Source organism: Pleurodeles waltl, chromosome 9 (genome assembly GCF_031143425.1).
Source record: "Pleurodeles waltl isolate 20211129_DDA chromosome 9, aPleWal1.hap1.20221129, whole genome shotgun sequence".
Lineage (NCBI taxonomy): Eukaryota > Metazoa > Chordata > Amphibia > Caudata > Salamandridae > Pleurodeles > Pleurodeles waltl.
Window position 1 is genome coordinate 1,122,785,452 of NC_090448.1, and position 14,502 is coordinate 1,122,799,953.

General features: G+C 47.3%; 1 protein-coding gene across 5 annotated transcripts in view; it reads left to right on the plus strand.

Moving 5' to 3' along the window:
- The window catches only part of MTA1 (metastasis associated 1), a 555,902-nt gene that overhangs the window by 309,691 nt on the left and 231,709 nt on the right, over positions 1 to 14,502 (plus strand). The gene's annotated exons all lie outside the window — the stretch shown is intronic.

The window sequence follows — 14,502 nt, forward strand, 5'->3', positions numbered from 1 at the left end:
AGGCAGTGAGAGGCTGGCATGGCACCCTGAGGGGAGTGCCATGTCGACTTACTCGTTTTGTCCTCACTAGCACACACAAGCTGGTAAGCAGTGTGTCTGTGCTGAGTGAGAGGTCTCCAGGGTGGCATAAGACATGCTGCAGCCCTTAGAGACCTTCCTTGGCATCAGGGCCCTTGGTACTAGAAGTACCAGTTACAAGGGACTTATCTGGATGCCAGGGTCTGCCAATTGTGGATACAAAAGTACAGGTTAGGGAAAGAACACTGGTGCTGGGGCCTGGTTAGCAGGCCTCAGCACACTTTCAATTGTAAACATAGCATCAGCAAAGGCAAAAAGTCAGGGGGCAACCATGCCAAGGAGGCATTTCCTTACACAACCCCCCCCCAAACGAAAGAGGATGAGACTAACCTTTCCCAAGAGAGTCTTCATTTTCTAAGTGGAAGAACCTGGAAAGGCCATCTGCATTGGCATGGGCAGTCCCAGGTCGGTGTTCCACTATAAAGTCCATTCCCTGTAGGGAGATGGACCACCTCAACAGTTTAGGATTTTCACCTTTCATTTGCATCAGCCATTTGAGAGGTCTGTGGTCAGTTTGAACTAGGAAGTGAGTCCCAAAGAGGTATGGTCTCAGCTTCTTCAGGGACCAAACCACAGCAAAGGCCTCCCTCTCAATGGCACTCCAACGCTGCTCCCTGGGGAGTAACCTCCTGCTAATGAAAGCAACAGGCTGGTCAAGGCCATCATCATTTGTTTGGGACAAAACTGCCCCTATCCCATGTTCAGAGGCATCAGTCTGCACAATGAACTGCTTAGAATAATCTGGAGCTTTGAGAACTGGTGCTGAGCACATTGCCTGTTTCAGGGTGTCAAAGGCCTGTTGGCATTCCACAGTCCAGTTCACTTTCTTGGGCATTTTCTTGGAGGTGAGTTCAGTGAGGGCTGTCACAATGGATCCATATCCCTTCACAAACCTCCTGTAATACCCAGTCAAGCCAAGGAATGCCCTGACTTGAGTCTGGGTTTTTGGAGCTACCCAGTCCAGAATAGTCTGGATCTTGGGTTGGAGTGGCTGAACTTGGCCTCCACCTACAAGGTGTCCCAAGTAAACCACAGTTCCCTGCCCTATCTGGCATTTGGATGCCTTGATAGAGAGGCCTGCAGATTGCAGAGCCTTCAAAACCTTCCTCAGGTGGACCAGGTGATCCTGCCAGGTGGAGCTAAAGACAGCAATATCATCAAGATAAGCTGTGCTAAAGGACTCCAAGCCAGCAAGGACTTGATTCACCAACCTTTGGAAGGTGGCAGGGGCATTCTTTAAACCAAAGGGCATAACAGTAAACTGATAATGCCCATCAGGTGTGGAGAATGCTGTCTTTTCTTTTGCTCCAGGTGCCATTTTTATTTGCCAGTACCCTGCTGTCAAGTCAAAGGTACTTAGAAATTTGGCAGCACCTAACTTATCAATGAGCTCATCAGCTCTTGGAATTGGATGGGCATCTGTCTTGGTGACAGAATTGAGCCCTCTGTAGTCCACACAAAACCTCATCTCTTTCTTTCCATCTTTGGTGTGAGGTTTGGGGACTAAGACCACTGGGCTAGCCCAGGGGCTGTCAGAGCGCTCAATTACTCCCAATTCCAGCATCTTGTGGACTTCCACCTTGATGCTTTCCTTAACATGGTCAGACTGTCTAAAGATTTTGTTCTTGACAGGCATGCTGTCTCCTGTGTCCACATCATGGGTACACAGGTGTGTCTGACCAGGGGTTAAGGAGAAGAGTTCAGGAAACTGTTGTAGGACTCTCCTACAATCAGCTTGCTGTTGGCCAGAGAGGGTGTCTGAGTAGATCACTCCATCTACTGTACCATCTTTTGGGTCTGATGACAGAAGATCAGGGAGAGGTTCACTCTCTGCCTCCTGATCCTCATCTGTTACCATCAACAGATTGACATCAGCCCTGTCGTGGAAGAGCTTAAGGCGGTTTACATGGATCACCCTCTTGGGGCTCCTGCTTGTGCCCAGGTCCACCAAGTAGGTGACCTGACTCTTCCTCTCTAGTACTGGGTAAGGGCCACTCCATTTGTCCTGGAGTGCCCTGGGAGCCACAGGCTCCAGAACCCAGACTTTCTGCCCTGGTTGGAACTCAACCAGTGCAGCCTTTTGGTCATACCAAAACTTCTGGAGCTGTTGGCTGGCCTCAAGGTTTTTGGTTGCCTTTTCCATGTACTCTGCCATTCTAGAGCGAAGGCCAAGTACATAGTCCACTATGTCCTGTTTAGGCTCATGGAGAGGTCTCTCCCAGCCTTCTTTAACAAGGGCAAGTGGTCCCCTTACAGGATGACCAAACAGAAGTTCAAAGGGTGAGAATCCTACTCCCTTCTGTGGCACCTCTCTGTAAGCGAAAAGCAGACATGGCAAGAGGACATCCCATCTCCTTTTGAGCTTTTCTGGGAGCCCCATGATCATGCCTTTTAATGTCTTGTTGAATCTCTCAACCAAGCCATTGGTTTGTGGATGGTATGGTGTAGTGAATTTATAAGTCACTCCACACTCATTCCACATGTGCTTTAGGTATGCTGACATGAAGTTGGTACCTCTGTCAGACACCACCTCCTTAGGGAAACCCACTCTGGTAAAGATACCAATGAGGGCCTTGGCTACTGCAGGGGCAGTAGTCGACCTAAGGGGAATAGCTTCAGGATACCTGGTAGCATGATCCACTACTACCAGGATATACATATTTCCTGAGGCTGTGGGAGGTTCTAGTGGACCAACTATGTCCACACCCACTCTTTCAAAGGGAACCCCCACCACTGGAAGTGGAATGAGGGGGGCCTTTGGATGCCCACCTGTCTTACCACTGGCTTGACAGGTGGGGCAGGAGAGGCAAAACTCCTTAACCATGTTGGACATATTGGGCCAGTAGAAGTGGTTGACTAACCTCTCCCACGTCTTGGTTTGTCCCAAATGTCCAGCAAGGGGAATGTCATGGGCCAATGTTAGGATGAACTCTCTGAACAGCTGAGGCACTACCACTCTCCTAGTGGCACCAGGTTTGGGGTCTCTGGCCTCAGTGTACAGGAGTCCATCTTCCCAATAGACCCTATGCGTTCCATTTTTCTTGCCTTTGGACTCTTCAGCAGCTTGCTGCCTAAGGCCTTCAAGAGAGGGACAGGTTTCTTGTCCCTTACACAGCTCTTCCCTGGAGGGTCCCCCTGGGCCTAAGAGCTCAACCTGGTAAGGTTCAAGCTCCAAAGGCTCAGTTCCCTCAGAGGGCAGAACTTCTTCCTGAGAAGAGAGGTTCCCTTTCTTTTGCTGTGTTGCAGTTGGTTTCCCAACTGACTTTCCTGTTCTCTTGGTAGGCTGGGCCATTTTTCCAGACTCCAGCTCTACTTTTTCACCCTGTGCCTTGCACTGTGCTCTTGTTTTCACACACACCAGTTCAGGGATACCCAGCATTGCTGCATGGGTTTTTAGTTCTACCTCAGCCCATGCTGAGGACTCCAGGTCATTTCCAAGCAGACAGTCCACTGGGATATTTGAGGAGACCACCACCTGTTTCAGGCCATTGACCCCTCCCCATTCTAAAGTAACCATTGCCATGGGATGTACTTTTCTCTGATTGTCAGCGTTGGTGACTGTGTAAGTTTTTCCAGTCAGGTATTGGCCAGGGGAAACCAGTTTCTCTGTCACCATGGTGACACTGGCACCTGTATCCCTCAGGCCCTCTATTCTAGTCCCATTAATTAAGAGTTGCTGTCTGTATTTTTGCATGTTAGGCGGCCAGACAGCTAGTGTGGCTAAATCCACCCCACCCTCAGAAACTAGAGTAGCTTCAGTGTGGACCCTGATTTGCTCTGGGCACACTGTTGATCCCACTTGGAGACTAGCCATACCAGTGTTACCTGGATGGGAGTTTGGAGTGGAACCTTTCTTGGGACAGGCCTTGTCTCCAGTTTGGTGTCCATGCTGTTTACAGCTATGACACCAGGCCTTTTTGGGATCAAAGATTTTACCCTTGTACCCATTGTTTTGTGAAGAGGCTCTGGGCCCACCCTCCTGTGCAGGTTTTTGGGGGCCTGTAGAAGACTCTTGACTATTTTTAGTTTTGGTTGTCTCATCACCCTTCCCCTGGGGAGTCTTTGTGACCCCTTTCTTTTGGTCACCCCCTGTTGAAGTCTTGGACACCCTTGTCTTGACCCAATGGTCCGCCTTCTTTCCCAATTCTTGGGGAGAAATTGGTCCTAGGTCTACCAGATGCTGATGCAGTTTATCATTGAAACAATTACTTAACAGGTGTTCTTTCACAAATAAATTGTACAGCCCATCATAATTACTTACACCACTGCCTTGAATCCAACCATCTAGTGTTTTCACTGAGTAGTCAACAAAGTCAACCCAGGTCTGGCTCGAGGATTTTTGAGCCCCCCTGAACCTAATCCTGTACTCCTCAGTGGAGAATCCAAAGCCCTCAATCAGGGTACCCTTCATGAGGTCATAAGATTCTGCATCTTGTCCAGAGAGTGTGAGGAGTCTATCCCTACACTTTCCTGTGAACATTTCCCAAAGGAGAGCACCCCAGTGAGATCTGTTCACTTTTCTGGTTACACAAGCCCTCTCAAAAGCTGTGAACCATTTGGTGATGTCATCACCATCTTCATATTTAGTTACAATCCCTTTAGGGATTTTCAACATGTCAGGAGAATCTCTGACCCTATTTATGTTGCTGCCACCATTGATGGGTCCTAGGCCCATCTCTTGTCTTTCCCTCTCTATGGCTAGGATCTGTCTTTCCAAAGCCAATCTTTTGGCCATCCTGGCTAACTGGATGTCCTCTTCACTGGGGCTATCCTCAGTGATTTCAGAGGTGTTGGTCTCTCCTGTGAGGGAACCAGCATCTCTGACTATTATTTTAGGAGTCAGGGTTTGAGGGACCCTGTTCTCCCTAGATAGGACTGGTAGGGGGGAATTTTCCTCCAAGTCACTATCCTCTTCCTCTGAGTTGCCACCCTCAGAGGGGTTGGCCTTTTCAAACTCTGCCAAAAGCTCCTGGAGCTGTATTTTGGTAGGTTTGGGGCCCATTGTTATTTTCTTTATTTTACAGAGTGACCTTAGCTCCCTCATCTTAAGATGGAGGTAAGGTGTGGTGTCGAGTTCCACCACAGTCACATCTGTGCTAGACATTTTGCTTCTAAAAGTTGGAATACTTTTTAAGAATCTACAACTGGTTCTAGAATCTAATTCAAACTTTTACAAACTTTTAAACTCTAAAAGAAATGCTAAACAGGATCTAACACAAGGCCCTAGCAGGTCTTTTAAGAATTTAGAAAACTTTTCAAATTGCAAAAATCAATTTCTAATGACAATTTTGGAATTTGTCGTGTGATCAGGTATTGGCTGAGTAGTCCAGCAAATGCAAAGTCTTGTACCCCACCGCTGATCCACCAATGTAGGAAGTTGGCTCTGTATGTGCTATTTCAAAGTAAGGAATAGCATGCACAGAGTCCAAGGGTTCCCCTTAGAGGTAAAATAGTGGTAAAAATAGATAATACTAATGCTCTATTTTGTGGTAGTGTGGTCGAGCAGTAGGCTTATCCAAGGAGTAGTGTTAAGCATTTGTTGTACATACACATAGACAATAAATGAGGTACACACACTCAGAGACAAATCCAGCCAATAGGTTTTTATATAGAAAAATATATTTTCTTAGTTTATTTTAAGAACCACAGGTTCAAATTCTACATGTAATATCTCATTCGAAAGGTATTGCAGGTAAGTACTTTAGGAACTTCAAATCATCAAAATTGCATGTATACTTTTCAAGTTATTCGCAAATAGCTGTTTTAAAAGTGGACACTTAGTGCAATTTTCACAGTTCCTAGGGGAGGTAAGTATTTGTTAGGTTAACCAGGTAAGTAAGACACTTACAGGGCTTAGTTCTTGGTCCAAGGTAGCCCACCGTTGGGGGTTCAGAGCAACCCCAAAGTCACCACACCAGCAGCTCAGGGCCGGTCAGGTGCAGAGTTCCAAGTGGTGCCCAAAACACATAGGCTAGAATGGAGAGAAGGGGGTGCCCCGGTTCCGGTCTGCTTGCAGGTACGTACCCGCGTTTTCGGAGGGCAGACCAGGGGGGTTTTGTAGGGCACCGGGGGGGACACAAGTCCACACAGAAATTTCACCCTCAGCAGCGCGGGGGCGGCCGGGTGCAGTGTAGGAACAGGCGTCGGGTTCGCAATGTTAGTCTATGAGAGATCTCGGGATCTCTTCAGCGCTGCAGGCAGGCAAGGGGGGGATTCCTCGGGGAAACCTCCACTTGGGCAAGGGAGAGGGACTCCTGGGGGTCACTTCTCCAGTGAAAGTCCGGTCCTTCAGGTCCTGGGGGCTGCGGGTGCAGGGTCTCTCCCAGGCGTCGGGACTTTAGGTTCAAAGAGTCGCGGTCAGGGGAAGCCTCGGGATTCCCTCTGCAGGCGGCGCTGTGGGGGCTCAGGGGGGACAGGTTTTGGTACTCACAGTATCAGAGTAGTCCTGGGGTCCCTCCTGAGGTGTTGGATCGCCACCAGCCGAGTCGGGGTCGCCGGGTGCAGTGTTGCAAGTCTCACGCTTCTTGCGGGGAGCTTGCAGGGTTCTTTAAAGTTGCTGGAAACAAAGTTGCAGCTTTTCTTGGAGCAGGTCCGCTGTCCTCGGGAGTTTCTTGTCTTTTCGAAGCAGGGGCAGTCCTCAGAGGATGTCGAGGTCGCTGGTCCCTTTGGAAGGCGTCGCTGGAGCAGGATCTTTGGAAGGCAGGAGACAGGCCGGTGAGTTTCTGGAGCCAAGGCAGTTGTCGTCTTCTGGTCTTCCTCTGCAGGGGTTTTCAGCTAGGCAGTCCTTCTTCTTGTAGTTGCAGGAATCTAATTTTCTAGGGTTCAGGGTAGCCCTTAAATACTAAATTTAAGGGCGTGTTTAGGTCTGGGGGGTTAGTAGCCAATGGCTACTAGCCCTGAGGGTGAGTACACCCTCTTTGTGCCTCCTCCCAAGGGGAGGGGGTCACAATCCTAACCCTATTGGGGGAATCCTCCATCTGCAAGATGGAGGATTTCTAAAAGTTAGAGTCACTTCAGCTCAGGACACCTTAGGGGCTGTCCTGACTGGCCAGTGACTCCTCCTTGTTTTTCTCATTATTTTCTCCGGCCTTGCCGCCAAAAGTGGGGCCTGGCCGGAGGGGGCGGGCAACTCCACTAGCTGGAGTGTCCTGCTGGGTTGGCACAAAGGAGGTGAGCCTTTGAGGCTCACCGCCAGGTGTGACAATTCCTGCCTGGGAGAGGTGTTAGCATCTCCACCCAGTGCAGGCTTTGTTACTGGCCTCAGAGTGACAAAGGCACTCTCCCCATGGGGCCAGCAACATGTCTCGGTTTGTGGCAGGCTGCTAAAACTAGTCAGCCTACACAGATAGTCGGTTAAGTTTCAGGGGGCACCTCTAAGGTGCCCTCTGTGGTGTATTTTACAATAAAATGTACACTGGCATCAGTGTGCATTTATTGTGCTGAGAAGTTTGATACCAAACTTCCCAGTTTTCAGTGTAGCCATTAGGGTGCTGTGGAGTTCGTGTTTGACAGACTCTCAGACCATATACTCTTATGGCTACCCTGCACTTACAATGTCTAAGGTTTTGTTTAGACACTGTAGGGGTACCATGCTCATGCACTGGTACCCTCACCTATGGTATAGTGCACCCTGCCTTAGGGCTGTAAGGCCTGCTAGAGGGGTGTCTTACCTATACTGCATAGGCAGTGAGAGGCTGGCATGGCACCCTGAGGGGAGTGCCATGTCGACTTACTCGTTTTGTCCTCACTAGCACACACAAGCTGGTAAGCAGTGTGTCTGTGCTGAGTGAGAGGTCTCCAGGGTGGCATAAGACATGCTGCAGCCCTTAGAGACCTTCCTTGGCATCAGGGCCCTTGGTACTAGAAGTACCAGTTACAAGGGACTTATCTGGATGCCAGGGTCTGCCAATTGTGGATACAAAAGTACAGGTTAGGGAAAGAACACTGGTGCTGGGGCCTGGTTAGCAGGCCTCAGCACACTTTCAATTGTAAACATAGCATCAGCAAAGGCAAAAAGTCAGGGGGCAACCATGCCAAGGAGGCATTTCCTTACAGATGGGTTTTACAGTTTTATGCAGGGACTGAAGCTCAAGGTAAATAATAATAAATCTTACATTTTAATTTGTGGCCCTAAGAAAACTCACTTTTTTTTATTGGAGATACTCCCATAACGAAAACCATGAATTTTAGTTATTTGGGTATTCTAGTCAATGACCTTTTGAGATGGGACCGATTAATTACCCAGAGATCCCAATCGATGGAAGTGGGGTGCCACACACTCTAGATTTGCAAAGAAATTGGACCATAGGCCCCCAGAGAACTGACTTATGTTAAAAGTAAATGCCTCTCTGCGGGGATAAATGGAGCTGGGATGTGGGGGCAGATCACTGCAAGGCTCTTCCAGGCAGTTGAGGATAGGTTCTTAAACAGGCTTTTAGATCTCTTGAGATCCACATCAAGTTTGATCTCTCATTATGAAGTGAGGTTAGGCATTTTGGGGAATATGGTGGTCCTGGTGCCCATTTTATAATGGGCCAAAATCTTGTCCATGCCGGAGTTGAATTTTGCACGCAGAATTGTGGAGAATTGTTTGTTACAAAGTAACATGCTAACTATTCCTTGGGTTAATTATGTAAAAAGCATCCTCCAAGACCTAGGAATGAGAGTTCTTTTTGAGACTCCTGATAAGATTACCCCATAAACTAAGACTCTGGTAAAAGAAACATACGTTGCTCATAAAGAAAACTTACAAAAGCCAATGATATGGTGACTGTCCAATCATACATACGGCTTTCAACTTGCGTGGGCATGGAGCCTTATTTAATGTTGATAAAGGCTCTGGAACATAGGTTTTATTTAACATGGCTCAGTGTCGGCATGATTAATTCCTATGGCGCTTTTCCTGCTACTGGGTCCTGGTTTGCCTCATTACCATGTTGCCCATTCAATGGTGTTTCTAGCCAGCCAACTTAGCACTTTATTTTGTCTTTGTACTCTGTTTTTATAATTTGTTTTTGACGCCTCATTTTAAGGCGAAATCAAGAGTTTATTGGTCTTGCAACCCCTGGAGTCTCCAACCATTTCTGTGCAGTTCTGAATTTTATTACACAGGCACTGAAGTTAAGGAAAAAATATGCTGCATAATGTAGCCCTAGCGTTTTTCAGTCCGGTGATGTTGAAGCTTCTTTCTTTTTAACTGTACTTTTATGAAACTGATCTGTTCCGATTTGTATGTGTATTTTTTGTGTGTTTCTAAATGTCTGCTTTTACGGCCACTCACTTGACCGAATACGGATTTATTGACTTGACTTGGGTAGCTCTAGATTTTTTGTCCCTAGCTCGGCTGTCACCTAGGGAAACCTAGCCAACCTGTACATTTTTTTAAACTAGGCATCTAGGGGTATCCTGGGTGGTCTGACTTTGTGTGGCTCTCACCATGTTTTGTTACCCAGAAACCCCCTCAAAGTGTGACAAAAAACACATTTTCCTCACATTTCTGTGATAGTTCTAGAATCTGTGGGGAGCCGCAATCTTCCTTCCACCTCGCATTCCCCCAAGTCACCCGATAAAAATAGCACCTCACTTGTGTGGCTTATCCTAGTGCCTGCACCTGAACAAATCAATCCAAGGTCAAGGAGGATCCCTTTGTGAGGATTCCCATTGATGTTAGTTTAATCAGTTCCTGTCGCAGGAAGTAGACCTAGTCATGCAAGTGGGGCACCATTTTTATTGGGGCAAGTGGGGACACTGGGTAGTAGGAATTGTGGGGTTTCCATCTGATTATGGAAGAATATGGCACAGAAATGCAAGGAAAATGTGTGATTTTAGTCACATTTTGAGGTTTGCAGGGCTTTGTGGGTAAGAAAACGTGTTGGAATCCACAAGAGGCACACCACCCTGTACCCTCTTTCTGCCTAGTTCACAAACATATCTAGAGTTGGTAGATTTTCCCTAGAGACAATGTACACGCTAGCAGAGAGACTGAAAAGACAAATATCACCTCACAACCCTCTATTCCTCAAGAACACACACATACTGGTTAGATTTCGCACAAGGGTGAGTGAAAGGTTCAAAATGTAAGATAGTATTAACAAGAGATTTCACAAACATGAAATACACTGCCAGTAATTGAAAGTACAAAAAAATGAACCAGTGACTCACAGCTTGTGAGCTGTAAAGACGAATCAAGGCACCAACCACTTTACAGACCATTCACACACCTTTCATGTGTAACACACACAGGACCATTCACACAACCAACCGGGGGCACAGCACTCTACAACACAGGGCCCATCACTTTCATACGCCCACTTGACTGTCGCAACAATCACACTGACTGACAGTGTGTGTGGGGACTGGCGTTTGGCTAGCAGTGAGAGTAATGACCAGCAGCAAGCCACTACTCTCACACTGCCAGCCTAGCACCAGTCCATGCACACCGCCAGCCAGGGGCCAGTCCATGCATACCTTCAGCCATGCACACCGCCAGTCCATGCACACTGCCAGCCAAGGGCCAGTCCATGCACACTGCCAGCCAAGGGCCAGTCCATGCACACTGCCAGCCAAGGGCCAGTCCATGCACACTGCCAGCCAAGGGCCAGTCCATGCACACTGCCAGCCAAGCGCCAGTCCACGGACACCAATAGCCAAGCGACAGTCCACGGACACAGCCATCAAATTTTTGTAAAAATAAATAAATAAAACAAACCATTTAGAAGTAAATGAAAACCTATACCTACAAACACAGCAGCTCTAACTAAATACATCACACTAATGCCAGCCGTGGAATCTGAACAAAAAATATAAAACTACGCAGACCAGTCAGTTTACTTTTACGCTCACTGTTGCTCTTAATAACTCTGTTGCATGTGCTACAACTAAATCCATGTACAGGCACACAGCCCAGTATTAGGAGGACACTCTGGGAAGTACATACGACTCTCCTTCCACACGCTATTTGGACACAGACTCTACATCTACTAGAAAAGGGTTTTATTGGGCTTGGAACACTTGCCTGTTCCACTCTAGCAAGGCTGACTATCACAGACTGCTGAAACTGTACAAATGGTATCTTTGAATCTGGAGAACAATCCTTGAATACAACAAAAGCATTGAAGGTTTCTAAATGGAACAAAATGAATAGCCAACTTATACTAAATGTAAGCCTTCTGAACAGCAGTGTAAGGCTCCAAACTCTGGTCTACTATGTCAACACCACTCATGTGCTCACTATAGACTAAAATGCACACAGATTTGCACAATTTAACAACCTGGCCACAGGTGAAGTACTTCCATCATGAATGGTTCTCAGCATGTTGAGATCTCTCCTGCCTCACAGCTAGAAATCATCACTACGCAAGGAACTGCACCATTCCTTCTGAAGCTTTTCACACACCAGCTCTTTAGGGTAACCTTTGTGGTTAGAGTGGATTGTGCCAGTGTCCACTTTGAACGATTGCCTGAACAATTGCACACCAGTGTAGAAGTTAATGGTGACCTTTGTTAAAAAGTCCTCTGCCAAGTTCCCACACACTTTTCTTACTAACTCCAAAAGTGGACGGACAACAGGTGGGGGAAAGGGGGGGGTGCGGGGGTCAGTAGTGGAATCCGGATCAGTGTATACCCTGAAATTTTAGACATATCCATACTGTTCTCAGACAGCATATACATCTTAACTCCATAATGTGCCTTCTTGCTAGGAAACCAAACAGCCCTTGAACAGTACCAAAGACCCATCTACAACTATTTATTTCCATGGAACATAGAAAATCGATCTACAAAGTGATCAAGCACAAGCCAAATCTTATAAAGATGATCACAATCAGGGTGACTCAGGATCACCTGCACAGACAGAACAAGCACCAAAAATATCGCACTAGAAAGGAAAAACAAAAGAAAATTACACACAGGACAACACAATACACAAATCCAAGGAGAATTTTCACACCTCATAAAACAAAAGCTAAGTATGCTGCTATCACACCATTTATACGCAACTCATTCATGCTGTGCAATTATACTTGTTTGGAGTAAACAATACAAAAAAGTTTGTATAACCAAACACGTGCAACTACACAAACTGCAGATCTACCAGTGCCGAAACTGCAGGCAGGAGTAATAGCAAAGTGAATCAAAAGCTTTGCACTAAAATAAAAGGAGAAATAAAACATTACAATCAGAAGTGCAAATGATTACAAGAAATAAGTTAACATATTAAAACAGCATCAGGTCTGCCCATCACCATCTAAATGTCCACCACACTAATCGCCAGCCAGAAGCCAGTCAACACAAAGCAGTCCACACACACCATGAGCTAAAGCGCCAGACCACACATTGTCAGGCGGGGCCAACCTACACACAGTGCCAGGCAGGTGCCAGTCCACACCACAGTCAACCAACTGCCAGTACATACACAGCCAGCCAAACAACAGTATGTGCAGACCGTCAGCTGAACTCCAGTTCTCACACATAAGCTTTCCCTAGTGTGTAGCGGGTTTTTGCCCCCTTTGAAGGCAGATGAAATAAAAATATTGCAGCCCTGCCCCCAAAAGGGGCAGAAACTCCAAAAATATGTGCCCAAAATTGCGCTAATTGTGCTGAATCCCTGGTGTTTAGTGGCTATTTGGGGGGGAGGGGTGATGGGGGGGGGGGGGGGGGTTTATCAGGCCCAAAAAACAAAAATGGCAGAACTAGCCCTGGCGCGGGGGGGAGGCTTTGTCAGTCTGGTGCTTACCTAACCCTTCTTATGTTTATGATTGTAAATTGAAAAGGGAAATTTGATTTTTCTGGCCTTCTATCTGAGATCATGGGGGTACGGGTGACATCCTGGTGGGGAGGCAGGGATTGATGAAGTTTGTGTGATTACGGGCGCTGGACGCACTTATTGTCCTGGTTCAAGCTTTCTGATGTGTTGCATTGAAAATGGAAGAACCTGTTTCTGTTGTTGACCTATTCATATCCATCCTACTGCCAGCAAAATGCCTGAGATTTTCTCAGTATTGCTGTAGCTGTTTGTAGAGTTAAAGAATATGTATTCTTGGCTTCTTTCTGTAACAGAAAAAGTCAAGGCTTTTATGAAAGCTTTAGAACAATTTCCTCGAATGCAGCAGGCATAATTGGCTTAGATTACACAAGCCAGACGCATAAGTATTCTACCACTGCCCGTCCTAGAAGTTAAAGTTAAGAAGGCATTCCCTCAGAAATCTTTTCAGATGGAGGAGCACCTCTAGTAATATAGCTATTACTCTGTGTAAAGAGACTAAAGAACTAGAACAAATCAAATCAGGATTTGTGGAGTGCAACTACTCACCTTTAAGGGTCTCAAGGGCCTGAGGGGGTTTGTCCTCTGTGCTTTAGTTGAAGAGTCAGGTATTAAGGCCCTTCCTGAATTGAGGCAGCGATGTTGACTGCCTGAGGTGCAGAGGCAAGATTTTCCTGGTCTTTGCCGCGAGGTAGGTGAAGGATATTTTTCCAGCCGAGGTCTTCCATATGTGGGTTACGGTGGCAAGTGTCCGTTGAGCTTTGCAGGGAGGTCTGATGGTGGAGTAGAAAGTGATGCAGTGGTTGAGGTAGATGAGTCCTAGGTCTTGGGGGGAATTATATGTGTGGACGTGGAGTTCAAGGTTGATTCTTTGCTCGACAGGAAGCCAGTGGAGGACTCTTAGGTGATTGGTGATTTTTGTGGCGGGGAATGTACAGGATGAGTCTGGTGAAAGCGTTTTGGATGTGCTTGTAGTTTCTTCAGTTTCTTCAGGTTCTTCTGGGTGGTGCAGGTGTAGAGGGTGTTGCCATTGTCGAGTCTGCTGGTAACCAGGACATGGGTTACGTTTCTGCGGCAGTCCTTTGGGATCCATTTGTAGATCTTCCAGAGAAGTCTGAGTTTGTGGAAACAGAAGGTTGCGACTGAGTTGACTTGGCGGGTCATGGCGAGCAATGAATTCAGGATGAAACGGAGGTGTTGCGTGTGTGGTTTTTGAGGTGGGTGGGGGGTGTCAAGGGTGGCTGGCCACCAGGAATCGTCCCAGGCTGATGTGGATGGTCCCAGGATGAGGGTCTTGCTCTTGTCAGAGTTGAGCTTGAGGCTTCATCCAAGTGGCGACTGCCTCCACCCCATTGTGGAAATTCTTCTTGGCAGTTGTGTGGTTTTCGGTCAGTGAGATGATCAACTGGGTGTCGTTGGTGTAGGAGACGATGTTCAGCCCGTGATTCCGGACTATGGACAACCCACACATCGACATGGCCCCATGCGAGTGGGGCCATGTAGATGTTGAAGAGTGTGGGGCTCAGGGAGGAGCCCTGTGGAACACCGCAGCGGATCTCTGTAGGTTCTGACAGGTAAGGCAGGAGTCTGACTCTGTGTTCTGACAGGAAAGAGCGTATCCACTGTAGGGTCTTTCTGCAGATTCCAGCTGCGTGGAGTCTGGA